Source organism: Anomaloglossus baeobatrachus, chromosome 5 (genome assembly GCF_048569485.1).
Source record: "Anomaloglossus baeobatrachus isolate aAnoBae1 chromosome 5, aAnoBae1.hap1, whole genome shotgun sequence".
NCBI lineage: Eukaryota > Metazoa > Chordata > Amphibia > Anura > Aromobatidae > Anomaloglossus > Anomaloglossus baeobatrachus.
Genome location: NC_134357.1, coordinates 378516627 through 378527389, shown reverse-complemented (window position 1 = coordinate 378527389; position 10763 = coordinate 378516627).

Sequence of the window (10763 nt, the reverse complement as noted above, 5' to 3'; positions counted from 1 at the left end):
CACATAATAATGCCCCCACTGTGCCTCCACATAATGCCACCACTGTGCCCTCACATAATGCCACCACTGTGCCTCCACATAATAATGCCCCCACTGTGTCCCCACATAATAATGCCCTCACATAGTAATGCCACCACTGTGCCTCCCACATAATAATGCCCCCACTGTGCCCTCACATAATAATGCCCCCACTGTGCCCTCACATAATAATGCCCCCACTGTGCCTGCACATAATAATGCCACTATTGTGCCTCCACATAATAATGCCACCACTGTGCCTCCACATAATGCCACCACTATGCCCTCACATAATGCCACCACTGTGCCCCCCACATATTAATGCCACTACTGTGACCCTAACATAATAATGCCACCACTGTGCCCCCCACATATTAATGCCACTATTGTGCCCTTTACACAGTAAAATGCCTCCTTTCTGTTCTCTAGATGGTAAAATTGCCCCCTAGAAAATGTTAATGCCCTGTGTAAGTGCCCTAGAAAAGTGCCCACATATTGCTCCTAGAAAGTAATAAAGCCCCCAGTGTTCCCATGACGGTCACAATGGACGTGACGGAGGGACAGAGGGACGGGGGGACGGATGGACAGCGGGACGGATGGACAGCGGGACAGAGGGACAGCGGGACGGATGGACAGTGGGACGGATGGACAGCGGGACGGATGGACGGTGGGGGGGTCTCACAGCAGGTGGGGGGTCTCACAGCAGGTGGGGGGTCTCACAGCAGGTGGGGAGGTCTCACAGCAGGTGGGGGTGGGGTCACAGCAGGTGGGGGTGGGGTCACAGCAGGTGGGGGTGGGGTCACAGAAGGTGGGGAGATCACAGCAGATGGAGGAAGGTGAGAGGTGGGAGAGGGGCAGCAGATGAGGGAGGGGGGCAGCGGCTGATGGGGGGATGCAGCAGATGAGGGAGGGGGGCGGCTAATGGGGGGGATGCAGCAGATGAGGGAGGGAGGCAGCGGCTGATGGAGGGGACGCAGCAAATGAGGGAGGGGGCAGCGGCTAATGGGGGAGGGGGTGGCAGATGGAGGGGACGCAGCAGTTGGGTTCAGTGCTGCTGGATCAGGGGCAGTGACTGCTGCAGCCGGCAGCTGAAGGGTGGGGGCTGGGGCAATGGCGGCGGCTGAAAGCAGACAGTGTCTTTAAACTTACCGATCGCTCCCCTCACCTTCCACGAACGCTGGAGTGAAGCTGAGGGGAGTGGTCACCGGCCCCAGATCCACAGTGATTGGAGAGATTGGTCACAAGGCCGATCTCTCCAATCAGAGCTGGGGCGGGTGAAACAGAGGTCACCCAGCTCCAGCCAGTGATCGGTGCTACAGCTGCACTGATCAGGGCTGGATTTCAATGTTTCAGCATTACAGTGGCTGTGATTGGCTGATGAACGCCGCTCAGCCAATCACAGCCTCCTTAGGTCCGGGGAGGAGACACCACCCCTCCTGAGGTCAGGCAGAGGGCCCCTCCTCCCCGAATCTAAGGTATTTGCAGCAATCGCAGCCACCGGGGCCACGATCTCGCCATGACGTACTGGGTACGTCATGGGTCCTTAAGTACCAGGGAGCTATGACGTACCCAGTACGTTTTCAGGCTCTAGTGGCCCGCTCCCGCTTGGGGCCTCTGTGCGACTGCAGGTGCTGTCAGTGCAACGTCACGTCCACACCCCCTGCCCATGGGGCCCGGTGAGCAGAAAATGAAAGGGGAGGGGCCCGGGCTGTCAGCGTGTCCAGGCCCCGCCTCCTGCTCACTGCATGATCAGCCCGCCCAGGGAAGTGTACTGTTAACGCCCCCTGCGCTGGGGCCCGGGGAGCAGAGGAATGAAAGGGGAGGGGTCAGCGTGTCCGGGCCCCCCCTCCTGCCTGCTACTCACCAGGCCCGCTAGTGCTACAGGAGTTCCACTAGTAATGCCCTGATGGCGGCCCTGCCGCAGAGGTTAACTATATCGGCGCGTGCTGTGCACGCTGATATAGTTAGTGGTATCGCAGCTCCAGGTGGGCCCCCTCTGAGCACGGGGCCCGGGGCGACCGCACCCTCTGCCCCCCCGCTAGCTACGCTACTGAATATATGTAAATGTCTGAGCATAACACTTCCACATATCAAATATGGCAGCCATAGGCCATAGGAGACCGATGTCTGACCCTATATCCTGTACTGTGGCTCCATCAGCTGTGATTTGGACATGCCCCCTTAGGAAAGTGTTTATATTTCCTTCCCAGGAACAGATACGATTAACAACGGCGGCTGACAAACCCATGTGCTCATGGTAGAACTTTCCTAAATAGTCAGCTTTCCCAGAAACAAATGCAAATAACAGGGGCTGAAGAACTTAGATGTTCCTGGGAAAGTTGTATACTTGGCAAATCTGTTCAACTTTCCAAAGTAAAGAGTCTATTAAAATATAAAATGTATTCTCTACAATGGGGAAACTCAAACTGAAAAATAATCGAAATGCTAGAATTGCAGTTTTTCAGTTTACCACCCTAAAAAATTGCAATAAAAAGCTATCAAAATATTAAATTTTCCCCAAATAGACATTTCAGATGTCCACTCAAAAAAAGCAAGTCCTCACAAAGAAAAACAGAAAAATAAAAATGCTACAGACCTCAGAAAATGGTGACAAAAATATTTGTAAAAACTTCAGAGTTTTTTTGTATTGCCATCATGATACTAAAGCCTGCTTTACACGTTGCAATTAGTTGTACAATCGCATTTGCGATGTGACACGCCCAGGTTGCATACGGGATCTAATGAGATTGCACGTAGGTCGTTCATTTGCTGTCACACGTGCGTTATTAGTCTATGTTAAATTGATCAATATTGTGTGCGATCTTTTAGATCATGTGTTCTCTGACGTATGTATTGGGCACTCTTTTTTTTTTTTATTTAACACTAGAACTACTGAGGTAGTCATTTTGACTACTTTGCACCATGTATTTCTATATAGGTGTCACGAGTCCAGTAGTTCTAGTGTTAATGACTTGCCAAGCGTGTGTAATGCATAGGGGATCAGTTTTTACTATGTCATCTGCCATTCAGCTCTGCTACATGGCCACTGACAGCAGACACAGACAGCCATGTAGCAGCGGTGAATGGCAGATGACAGCAGCCACAGACAGAGCCTCACGATCAGAATGAACTCAGGTGAACTTCACCCGACTTCATCCTCATCCCGCGGCTCTGTCTGGGTGTCGCGTCCTGATTAGCGGTCACCCGTCATTCGAGCTAATGAGATCGCTAGCGATGTCGCAGCGTGTAAAGTACCCTTAAAGTTTATCCTTCTCTATTCTTTTGCAAATGTCCATAAGGGTAAGAGTGACGTCAGACAGATTTGAGCACATCCTGCCCACATTTGCTGCAGTCGGAATGCGAGCTAGCATTACACTTGGATTTCATGACAAATGTCAGCAGCTGATCCCCTTAATGTTTAAAAGTTGAAAATATAAAAAAGCTTTTAATCATTTTCCATATTATATATCATTGTACGTCAGTGGTTTATCTAATCTAGTATTTTTGAGGAAGCACCATCCTTCCCGCTGGATTACGCAGTTGACATTTAATGGAGAATTTATGGTATCATAAATCATGGAATTTTCTTTTGTAAATATTGTAGAGAAGAAGGCATTTAGTAGTATGGTCTTTCCCTCATCCTCTTCCACCATTTTATCAGATTATTTTTAAGGGGGCCAATACTATCATTTTTGAGTTTCTTACTGATTATGTAGTTAATGAATATTTTTAGATTTTTTTTTCACTTTCTTTCTGTCTCAATCTTTGCTGTTCTGTTTTTACATTATTTTTTTTCTCTATAATTATTGAATGCCTTGTCACTACCCTCTTGCTTTATTTCTCTAAAACCTATCTTTTTGTAATTTATTGCGTCCCTTACAGCTCTATGTAGCCATAGTGGTTTTCTCTTATGTTTTGCTTGCTTAGGCTACGAATGCACTTTGTGTTTTTTCCTGCGTTTCCGCAGCGTTTTGAGCTGCAGCGTTTTGATGCAAAATGGCATGCGTTTTGGTTTTCCATTATAGTCAATGGTAAAAGCAGATTTCCTGACCGAACTTTGCGTTTCTAAACGCTGCGTTTAATTTGCATATTTTGTGGCAAAAACCATGCGTTCAAAGAAGCAGCATGTCAATTGTTTTTACCATTTTGGGTGCGTTTTGCTAACATTGAAGTCAATGAGAAAAGGCAAAAACCAAGATTCCTACAAATTCCTGCGTTTTACCTGCTTTTTCAGTACAGAAAACATGCGTTTTGGACATCAAAATAATGATTTCATATGTCCCTTTACACACACACATAGTCCGACAATTAAAAATAAGAAATTTAATAAATTAGTGCTATTTTTTCATTAAATATCATATTACCGCTATAATTTCATTAAAATAATTTATTTCCATTATTTTTCACAAAAATATAGATTTGTTTCTTTTTTCCAATTTTTTCATTGAGTTTGACTATTTAAACTTTATTTATCAGTGTCTAGATGTTCAAAATGCATCTATCAAAACGCAGGTGGAAAAGCATGTAAAGAGCGCTGAAAACGCATCTAAAACGCGGTAAATACGCATGCGTTTTCAGCGCTACAGTTCAGAAAAAGGCAACTTTGGTCAAATCAATTAACCCCTTAATGACCGCGAGCAGTAAAATTACATCCTAAATGTCATAATGTTACTGCCCGCGGTCCTCCGGCGGCAGCATGCCGCGATCGGCGCACAACTCAGCTGATTTTCAGAGCTGAGATGTGTGCCTGCTAGGCACGAGCAGAATCGTTATCTGCTCGTGCCGATTAACCCCTTAAATGGCGCTGTCAATATGTGACAGCGCCATTATAAGCGCGATCGCGGTAAACTTTTACTTACCGCCCGATACCGGAAGTCACATGACGCGATCACGTGACTTCCGATAGTTGTCATGGTAGCACAGGGTCATGTGATGACTCCTGTACTACACATGACTTGCTTTTACTTTCGCTGTGCTAGCGGCACAGCAAAAGAGAAAGAGAGCGTATCTGCTGTTTACAGCTGTGTAGCTGTGATCAGCAGATAGTGTAGAGCGATCGGAATGCTGATCGCAATAGCCCCCTAGGGGGACTAGTAAAATAAAAAAAAAAAAGTTAAAAAAAAAGTTTTAAAAAATTACAAAAACAAAAAAACCTAAAAGTTCAAATCACCCCCCATTCGCCCCATTGAAAATTAAAAAGTTAAAAAAATAAAAAATATACACACTTTTGGTATCGTCGCGTTCAGAAACGCCGATCTATCAAAATATAAAATCAATTAATCTGGTCAGTATACGGCGTAGCGGCAAAAAAATTCCAAACGCCAAAACGACGTTTTTTGTCGCCACAACTTTTGCGCAAAATGCAATAAGAGGCAATCAAAACGTAGCATCTGCGCAAAAATGGTACCGTTAAAAGCGTCAGCTCGAGACGCAAAAAATAAGCCGTCACTGAGCCATAGATCCCGAAAAATGAGAACGCTACGGGTCATGGAATATGGCGTAAAACGTGCGCCACTTTAGTCGGACAAACTTCCGATTTTTTTTAACCCCTTATATAAAAGTAAACCTATACATGTTTGGTGTCTACGAACTTGCACTGACCTGAGGCATCACACCCACACATCAGTTTTACCATATAGGAAACACAGTGAATAAAATATCTCAAAAACCATAGTGCTATCGCACTTTTTTAGCAATTTTTCTGCATTTGGAATTTTTTTTGCCGTTTTCCAGTACACTATATGGTAAAACTGATGGTTTCATTTAAAAGTACAGCTCGTTCCGCAAAAAATGAGCCCTCACATGACCATATTGACTGAAAATTAAAAAAGTTACGTCTCTCAGAAAAAGAATGGCGAAAAAAAAAAACGGAAAGTGAAAAATCGGCCGGTCATGAAGGGGTTAAGCCCAAAATGTGCGTTTAGAACTGCAAGTAGGTGAACGCAAAGTGCGTTCGCAGCCTTATTCTCTATTGAGTCTATTTAGTAATGTTTAGAAACAGTTCACATTTGCTTTGTGTACTATTTATTTTCCCCATTTTGTAGCACTAAAGGATACTTTGCACGCTGAGACATCGCTAGCGATCTTGTTAGCGATGTGAAATTCTAGATCGCAAGTGCGATCTTTCTGAGATCGCACATGCATAAAATGACCTATGTGCGATCTCGAAAGATTGCACTTGCGATCTAGAATTTCACATCGCTAACGAGATCGCTAGCGATGTCGCAGCATGCAAAGTACCCTTAGGGTGGCTTTGCACATTGGAACATCGCACGTGCGATGTTGTTGGGGTAAAATCGAAAGTGACGCACTTCCGGCGTCACATTCGACATCGTTGTGTGTAAATTCTAGATGATACGATTAACGAGCGCAAAAGCGTCGTTATTGTATCATCGGTGCAGGCTCCGACTTTTTCATAATTACGCTGCCGCGACAGGTACGATGTTGTTCCTCGTTCCTGCGGCAGCACACATTGCTGAGTGTAAAGCCGCAGGAGCGAGGAACATCTCCTTACCTGCCGCCGGCGGCTATACGGAAGGAAGGAGGTGGGCAGGATGTTTACATCCTGCTCATCTCCGCCCCTCCGCCACTATTGGCCGCCTGCCGCGTGACGTTGCTATGACGCCGTACGACCCCCCCCCTTATGAAGGAGGCGGATCGCCGGCCAGAGCGACGGTCGCAGGGCAGGTAAGTGCATGTGAAGCTGGTGTAGCGATAATTTTCGCTACGCCAGCTATCACAAGATATCGTACCTGCGACGGGGGCGAGGACTATCGCGTGCGACATCACAGCATCGGCTTGCGATGTCGCAACGTGCAAAGCCCGCCTTAGGTCTAGAACACTTCAACGGATCCCATTGATTCTGAGATTGTTTATTCATGACATTTGGTACTTTATGTTAGTGGTAAATTTAGGATATTTTTTGCATTTATTTCTGAAAGAAATTGAAAATTGGCCACAATTTTGAAAATGTTGCAATTTTTAAATTATGAATTTGTATGCCCTTAAACCTGAGAATTATTTCACACAAAATACCGTAGTTAACAAATAACATTTCCCCCATGTCTACTTTACATCACCACCATTTTGGAAACATATTTTTTTGTTAGGAAGTTAGAAGGGTTAAAAGTTTATCATCAATTTCTCATTTTTCCAACAAAATTTACAAAACCATTTTTTAGGGACCACATTGTATTTGAAGTGACTTTGAATCCCGAGTGCATGAAGTCGGCAATTTTTCTGCAGAAACACTGCATCCATTATGCAGTGTTTCTGCAGTGATTTGAATCGCACATGAGCTGTCAAATCACTGCAGAATTTTCTGCAGTGACACGATGCAACGTGCGCACATGCCCTAAATCATATAGCCCCGATGCTATAGAGACATAGAATAAAGTAATATGCAGTAATTAAGTGATGCAATGCAATCATCAAAGTGTCAATATTTGAAGCAATAAAGACTTCTACATACCAAGTGGCATCTCTAAGTTCCCTACGCGCGTAGGCTCTGTAGTCAGATCTGCCCTCTTAAGTGTAAGATCCATCAAAGGTTAGACGATCTGGGAGAACCCCTTAATAAAAATTAATAAATTTCTTATAATAGTTAGCGAACCCCAGAGAACGCTGCAGCGCCTTAAGATTACTAGGACGCACTCAGTCAATAATGGCCTGAACCTTCCCAGGGTCCATCTTGAATCCGGTAGCAGACAGAATAAACCCCATACAAGAGATCTCTTGCACAGAAAACATACTTTTTTCAAATTTGGCAAACAAAGAGTTTTCTCTTAGCCTAAACAACACAGAACGGATATGTTTGTCTACTCTGGAGACCATCCCCACTTGGGTACTGGTGACCCTCAGTGGACTTGCGCCTCGCTACACCTTGGAGCTTGACTTCATTCTAGTGTACATGTGCCCCCTGGTGGTTAGCATCCCATTGCGGCTCACTACACCTTGGTGCTTGAAATCATTCTAGTGTACCTGCGCTCCCTGGTGGTTAGCGTCACATTATCACTGGCCATACATATTTTCCTTCCACATTATGGATCCTATACATACTCTCTGTGAACAGGTGTCAAACCTGACTCAGATGGTACAAGATCTGGCTGTTGAACACCAGAACCTGGCATCCTTTCATAACCCACTACAGGGTCAGTGCTCCTCTGCTTTTGAGACTTCCAGAATCCCTCACCGCAGACTTTGGGAAGACTGATGGAACCTAAGGATGTGTTAGTTAGTGTCCCTGAACCTGTAGTTATGCTTCTTGACAAATTTTCTGGAGAGAAGGATCAGTTCGGGACCTTTAGGGAAAGTTGCAAACTGCTTTTTACTTTAAGACGCCGGTCCTCTGGGAGTGAGTCTCAACGGGTGTGAATCATCATGTCTCTGTTTAGGGGGGTCCCCAGACATGGGCTTTTTTCCATGCCTCCTTCAGCCCCCAATCGGTCTTCCGTGCACAGGTTTTTTTATCCACTAGGGTTGATATATGACGAACCTGACCATGTCCAGGTAGCTAAGGACAAAATCATTAATATGTTGCAGGGAAACCGCACTGGTAGGCAGTATAGCTCAGAGTTCAGACAGTAGTCGGCTGCAGTACAGTGGAATGATGCTGCTCTCCGGTGTCAGTTCAGGAAAGGCCTGTCAGATACCCTAAAGGACGCTCTGGCCCTCCATCCTCCTCCCTGCTCTCTGGAGGTGGCATAGACTCACACTATCCGCATGGACCAAATACTTTGGGAGAGAATGGTGAAACAGCGAGAGACTTCGTTCTGCCCTCTCAGTACCAATCTTCCACCTGTTACGGAACCCATGGAAGTCGCGGCAGCCAGTCCTGGCGATAAAGAGAGGAGACGACGCCGAGACCTCAAACTTTGTTTCTATTGTGGTCGTACAGGACATTGGAGGAGGACTGTCCAGCCTGATCCCTGCTAGCAAGCCGTTGGGAAATGCCTAAGTCTGGGTGATACTAGAGGAGGTCACCCAGACTTTCAGGTACCCTTTATCTTCTTCAATAAGGTTTTGCTCAAAGTTGATCTAGTCAAGGACCAGGTTGTGTCTTCTCTCACCTTTGTTGATTGTGCATCCACTATGAATTTTATTGACTCTGAACTGGTTTTGAAATTACAGTTAGGGACAGTCAGGTTGGAGACTTATTCAAATTATTGCCATCGATAAAACTCCATTGCCTTAAAATTTGGTTCAGTTTATCACGGAGGATTTCACACTCAAGGTGGGATCCCCCCATACGGAGATGATCTCTTTCTATGTTATGGATAATCTCCCTGCAGGACTGGTGTTGGGGATTCCGTGGTTACAGTTGCACAATCCTGCTATTGATTGGGGTCTTCGAGATATTGTTAAGTGGGGTCTTGATTGTTATAAGGCTGGTCTTAAAACTGTTCAAGTTTTTATGTCCGGAGGGTCTTCCGGAATACCTCAAGGACTTCGGAGATGTGTTCTTGGAAAAAGAGGCGGAGGTTTTGCCACCTCACCATCCATATGATTGTGCTATTAATCTTGTTCCTAATGCCAAATTGCCCAAAGCCTGTTTATATATTCTATCTGGTCTGGAATGGGCTGCTATGAAAACAAACATTTGTCCTTCTTCCTCCCCAGTTGCTGCGGGGTTCTTCTTTGTCAAAAAGATAAATGGTGGTCTCAGTCCCTGCCTCGATTTCTGAAAACTTAAAAAAGATTACTGTTAAAAATACCCACCTGCTTTCACTCATCCATGATCTTTATAATCAACTTTATGGGACTAAATGATTTTGTAAACATGATCTCAGGTGAGCTTATAATCTTGTACGTATCCGAGAAGGAGATGAGTCCAAAACGGCATTTCTTACCTCCGAGGGCCTGTTTGAAAATTTAGTTATGTCCTTCAGTTTGACTAATGCACCTGCTGTTTTTCAAAATTGTATTAATTATGTTTTTTCAGATTTCATTGGCCGATTTGTGGTCATCTAACTCAATGACATCTTGATTTTTTCGCCTGATATTGATTTTCATATGAAACATATCTGTTATGTGTTGTTTAGGCTACGAGAGAACTCTTTGTTTACCAAATTTGAAAAAAGTATGTTGCCTGTGCAAGTGATCTCTTTTCTGGGGTTTAAATTCTGTCTGCTACCGGGTTCAAGATGGACCCTGGGAAGGTTCAGGCCATTATCGACAGGGTGCAACCTGGTGATCTTAAGGCGCTGCAGCGTTTTCTAGGGTTCGCTAACTATTATAGGAAATTTATTAAGGGGTTCTCCCAAATCTTGAAACCTTTGAAGGCTCTTACACATAAGTGGTCAGATCTGACGGGGTGGTCACCTGAAGCCGTCGAGGCTTTTCTGGAGTTAAAAAAGCGTTTTATGTCCGCTTCGGTTCTCATTCAACCTGACCTCATGAAGCTATTCATTTTTGAGGTAGACGCTTCTGAGGTAGGAGTGGGAGCAGTATTTTCACAAGGACCTACAACATTAACTAATTAACGGCCTTGTGCCTTTTTCTCTAGAAGTTTTTCTTCTGCTGAGAGAAATTATGATGTGGGCAACCATGAATTACTTGCTGTCAAACTGGCTTTTGAAGAATGGAGGCATTTTATGGAGGGTGCAGTTCATCAAATTACTGTTATTTCTGATCACAAGATTTTGGCGTATATTGAAATCAGTCAAGCGGTTGACTCCCAAACAGGCCAGGTGGTCATTGTTTTTTTTTTTTTTCTTCAAGATTTAATTTTTCCATTACTTTTTGGC